Raw genomic sequence first — 6,127 nt, 5'->3', positions numbered from 1 at the left:
CTCTCTGGGTGGCGTTGAATGCCAGTTTTGGGCGTTCAACACTGGGCTTACTCCTCTTTGGGCGTTGAACTCCAGTCTTGGGTGTTTAATGCTATAGGCTGGTCCTTCTTGGGCGTTGAACTCCAGATGTGGACGTTCAATGCCAGTTATGGGAAGTGATCTGGATAAGAAGTATAGACTATTATATATTGCTGAAAATTTCTGGAAGTTAGCTTTCTAACGCCATTGAGAACGCGTCAATTGGATCTCGGTAGCTCAAGATATGCTCATTGGAATGCACGGAGGTCAGGATTTCATAGCATCTGCTATGCTTTCTTCGTCTCTGAAGAAGACTTTGCCAAATTCGCCAATTTCACCCAAAAATCTCCTAAAATCAAAGGAAAAACAAAAAAGCTCAAAGTAGCATCCAAATATGAATTTTTGCAATAAAACATACTAAAATTAATAAAATCTAACTAAAAACAATATGAAAATGCTATGAAAAAGTGTACAAGAAATTCACTTATCACAACACCAAACTTAAACTGTTGCTTGTTCTCAAGCAACCAAAAACAAGATAGAATTAGATGGAAGAGAAAAATACATAAGGTCTCAGAGTTGTCAGTGAAGCTCAGTTCCATTTACTGAATGGGGCGATTAGCTTTTTATTTATGAACAGTTTTGGCATCTCACTTTCCTTTGAAGCTCAGAAATATTGACATCCCTTGGAACTAGAATCCGGATGATATTCTTGGTTCTCTTCTTTTACTTTTTTCTTGGTTCTTGAGCACAACTTCTTTTTTTTTTTTTTGTGCTTTACACCTTTGAGCCTAGCCGTGACTCTAAGCATTTTTTTTTCAAGTATTACCACCGGATACATAAACGCCACAAGCACTTAACTGGGGGAACCTTTTGGATTTAAATTTAGCTTCGCTTAAATTCCCAAACAGTGGTGCTCAGAGTTCTTAAGTGTACTCTTTATGTATTGGATTACGACTTTAACTGCTAAGTCTACCTTCACACTACAAGCATTTAGTTAGGGATAGCAACTCATTTGAGCTTTTTAGGCCAATTTTTTGACCCTCTTAACCATTGATGCTCAAAGCCTTAGACCCTTTTTCTTTTCTTTTGAGCTTTCTTTTTTCTTTTCTTTTTATTTTTCTTTTTCTTTCTACTATTTTTTTTGCTTCAAGAATCAATATTTTTTATTTTTCAGAGAACCAATAATACTTCTCTATATTCATCATTCTTCAAGAGTCAATATACTCAACTTCAACATCAATTATGCACAGTTAATTCATACATTCAGAAAATAAAGATAGGGCCTCCACATCTTAACTAATTGGAATAACTTATGATATTCTCAAGATCTTGTGTATTTTACTGCTTCTTTTTCAAAAAAATTTCTTTTAAGCTTGTTGTGGGATACATGAGATATCTTAAACCGAAAGACTTTTGAAAATAAACTACTAAAGCAAAATCCTAAGAGTGATCATGTAAAAGCTAGAATAGAAAATAGAAAATAGAATAGAATACTGAAAAACAAAAAGAAAGGGGGGGGGAGGGATGAAACTCAACCACCTTAGAGTTGATGGTTGCTTAGGCTGTTCTCTTCTGTGAAGATGATTCACCTCCCTTTGGTGCTATTGATGATAATATACACCTAGAGCTCGCTCTGCAACACCAAACTTAAAAAGTTTCTTGTCCCCAAACAAAAAAAACTTGGTCCTTTCTGTGCCCTTATGGGTGTTGAACGCCCATGCTCTCTCTTACCTTTTGGCGTTGAACGCCAGTAAGGGGCACCCTCCAGGGTGTTCTGTTTTTCTTGCTACGCCTTTTTATTTCTGTTCTAATGGCTACACATGATTACAGACATTAGAAAACCTAGGAAAACATGGAAGTTGAATAAAAATGGATACTGTAAAATTAAAAATAAAACTGTGATAAAACTAAAAAAAACTAAAGGATACTTATGGTTGGGTTGCCTCCCAACAAGTGCTTCTTTAATGTCATTAGCTTGACACTTGATTATTGAATTTCTTCCTCTTCTTCTAGTTGGTTAGAAGAAATGACTCCAAGGGGGAAGAGGAGAAGATTAGTGCCCTTAGACTTGAATTCCTCCTAACAAGCTTTCTTTTATGGTTATCAGCTTGATTCTCCTTACTTGTTAGAATAGGGGTTGGATTGCTTCTGGCTGACCTCTTTTTCATGGATATCATCTTGTGTTCCTTGGTCACAATCCCCTTTTTAGTTCTTTCTTTGATTATCTTCACCACCATGGATTCAGGAGTTGGGTGTTGGGTGATCAGTAGAGTGTACCCTTCATCAAGAACTTTTTAAATTGGTGGTTCAATGAACTTATCCTCTAAGCCATTCCCTGCTTTATTGGAGTGGAAACTCTCAGAGTTGTTTTCCTCCCTTGTCATTGGGATTTCACTTGGTATAGGGGCCTCTTTTTCTTGCTCTTGCACTTCTAACTCTTCTTCTTTTTCAGGGGGTGAGCTCTTCATGAGTGTAGCAGATGGGGGTCTTTGCTCCGAAACCTCAGCAAAAGGAATATTGATTTACGAGTTCTTAAAGACTTCTAAGAACTGTGAGTAGTGCTCGTCCTTGGTCTCTGGTGCACGAAACTGGCTCTGCAGAATTCGCATAGATAGACCGGAAAGTATACCGGGTCATCCAAGTAATACCTCAGGTGAGTGAGGGTCGATCCCATGGAGACTGTTGGTTTGAGCAAGTAGTGGTTACCTTGCAGATCTTAGTTAGGTGGATAGAAATTATAGTTTGTCATAGAAAACGAATAAAAAAAAAATAAATAAAACATTACTAGATATATGAGAAATTAATGGTGATAGAACGGTTGAGGCTTCGGAGATGCTTTGGCTTTCTGGATTAACTTTTCTTACTGTCTTCTTCAATAACTTTATGATTTCTTCAATGACAGCCGTAAGTGATTAAATCATGTCCTCTCATCAAGTTAACCTCCTCCGCTGCAGCAATCCACCACGTTGAGATGACTCATGTCCTCTCATCAAGCCACCTCTAGGTTTCTCACTGTAGCAAAAGATGAAGCTCTAAACAATCCACTCCCCTTCACGATCCTACTCAAGGTGCCACAGACAAGGCAGATCTTCCGGATCAAAAAGTGATACTTCTCTGACTCTAGCCTTAATGCCACAGAGACCTCACGCACCCATAGTCAACGGGGTTATATGTCACGTATCCAAAGTTGCTCAGATGCTCTATTGGAATCCGCAATGCAATCACTGGCTTTAGTTCAACGCTATCCGGGTCAGGAATCGCACGGAACCCATGTAGAACAAGGGTGATTGTCATGGGTCACCCTCAATTCATAAGATGAAGAACAAGGTTGCATAAGAGAATAGAATCAAACATATTGAATTAGAATAGTAATATTATTGATCCATGAAACTCAGCGGAGCTCCTAACCTTAACCTTATGAGGTTAGTGACTCATGCTGACTGAAAAATACAATGAAAGGTTTGAATGGGGGAGGAAAAAGATACTAAACAAGGGTGATCTCCTCCTATATATACTAATCTAATGACTAAGAATTACAGAAATAAGATAAAGTAGTCTTGTAGTGAGAAAATTCACTTTTCGGGCCTACTTGGTGAGTGTTTGGGATGAGCTTGGAGTGTCTCCACGAGCTAGTACCCCTTAGGGGCGTTGAACGCTGGCTTGGGACTCCCTTTTGGGCGTTGGACGCCAGCTGCTCCCCTGTGAACGTTGGACGCCAGGAATGAGGCTGGTGGCTGGCGTTGAACGCCAATTTTGGGCGTTCATTTCCAAAGTAAAGTATGGGCTATTATATGTTTCTGGAAAGCCCTGGATGTTAGCTTTCCATATCCGTTAAGAGCGCGCCATTTGAACTTCTGTAGCTCCAGAAAAGCTCCTTCGAGTGCACGGAGGTCAGATCCTGACGGCATCTGTAGTCCTTTCTTTGTCTCTGAATCAGACTTTTGCTCAAGCTCCTCAATTTCAGCCAGAAAATACCTAAAATCACCATAAAACACACAAACTCAAAGTAGAATAAAAAAATGTAAATTTTGCACTAAAACCTATAAAAACATAACAAAACTTAAACAAAACATAATGAAAACTATATGAAAATGATGCCAAAAAGCGTATAAAATATTCGCTCATCAGAACACCAAACTTAAACTGTTACTTGTCCCCAAGCAACCAAAAATAAAGTAGGATAAAAAGAAATAGAAGGATACAATAAATCTCAGAGTTCTCAATGAAGCTCAGTTTCAATTAGATGAGCGGGACTAGTAGCTTTTTGCTTCTGAATAGTTTTGGCATCTCACTTTCCATTAAAGCTCAGAATAATTAGCATCTTTAGGAACTTAGAATCCAGATGATATTATTGACTCTCCTAGTTTAGTTTTTTTTTATTCTTAAATATAGCTTCTTTTGAGTCTTGGCCGTGACCCTAAGCGCTTTATTTTTCAGTATTACCACCGGATATATAAACGCCACATACACTTAACTGGGTGAACCCCTTAGGATTGTGATTCAGCTTTGCTAGAATCCCCAGTCAGTGGTGTCCAGAGTTCTTAAGCACACTCTTTTGCTTTGGATCATGACTTTAACTACTCAGTCTCAAGCTTTTCACTTGACACCTTCACACCACAAGCATATAGTTAGGGAAGCAGCTCATTTGAACTGTTTAGGCTAAGATGTTATCTCTTTTAGGCCCTCCTAACCATTGATATTCAAATTCTTGGATCCTTGCTCTTGTCTTTTGGTTTAAAGAGCTATTGGCTTTTTGCTCTTGCCTTTTAGTTTAAAGAGCTATTGGCTTTTTCTTTTTCTGCTTGCTTTTTTTTTTCGCAGATACATATATATATATATATATATATATATATATATATATATATATATATTTCTTTTATTGCTTTTTGTTGCTTTTTCTTGCTTCAAGAATCAATTTTTGCATTTTTCATATCACCAATAATACTTCACTTTTATCATTATTCTTTCAAGAGCCAACATCTTAACTCCAACATCAAACATGCACTATTCATTCATACATTTAAAAAATAAAAGTAATGCCACCATATCAAATAATTGAACTATTCTTAATATATCACTCAAAATCCAAGTATCTCACTTTTCTTTTTCAATTAAAATTTTCTTTTAAGCAAGGTGAGAGATGCATGGAATAATTCATATCTTTAAGACATAAAGATGATCATGCACTAGAAACAGACAATAAGATAAAATACATGGAAAACAGAAAAATAACATAAGCAAACAGGAAATAAAAGGAACGGATCCACCTTAGTACGACAACTACTGCTCCCTCTAGAGAAGCCAATGGACCTCTTGATCTCTTCTATGTCACGCCCCTGTCTCTGTTGTTCTTCCCTCATGGATCTTTGATATTCTCTTATTTCATGGAGGATGGTGGAGTGCTCTTAATATCCCATCCTTAGCTGATCGATGTTGGAGCTTAACTCTCCTAGAGAGGTATGCCATTAGTCCAAAAAATTTTTTGGGGAGGAAAATACATCCTTGAGACATCTCAAGAATTTCTTGTTGAGGTGGCTCCACATGCTCTTGTTGTGGTCTATGTGCTGGTTCTCTAACATGCTTCATCCTTCTTTTAGTGATGGACTTGTCCTCCTTAATGGGGATATCTCCTTCTGTGACAATTCCGGCTAAATTGCATAGGTGACATATGAGGTAAGGGAAGCGGAGGCAAGTGCCTTTCCCTTCCTCTTCCTTAAGGTTTCATCAGTCTTTGGTGCCATACTTAGGAGTGGTAGAAGTCAAAAAGTAAAGCTTTTGCAATACCAAACTTAAGAGTTTTGCTCGTTCTCGAGCAAATATAAACAATTGGGAATGAGAGAGTAGAAGGAGAAGAAGAAAGAGGGATAGATAGAGGGTGAGGTAGGTGGGGTAGGTAGAGTTTCTGTGGGACCCACTGGTCCGAGGAGGCTAGGGAATTCGAATTCCCTGCCCCCTTATGGGCATTGAACGCCCAGCTCTTGCCCCCTGGCTGGCGTTCAACGCTAGCTTCATGCTCCCTTGCTGGCATTCAACGCCAGTCATGTGCTCCTTCCTGGCGTTCAACGCTAGGTCTCTGCCTCCTGGCTGGGGTTCAACACCAGCTATG

Source organism: Arachis ipaensis, chromosome B10 (genome assembly GCF_059453495.1).
Source record: "Arachis ipaensis isolate K30076 ecotype BB chromosome B10, ASM5945349v1, whole genome shotgun sequence".
Classification (NCBI taxonomy): Eukaryota; Viridiplantae; Streptophyta; class Magnoliopsida; order Fabales; family Fabaceae; genus Arachis; species Arachis ipaensis.
Note: the sequence above shows the minus strand (reverse complement) of the source record.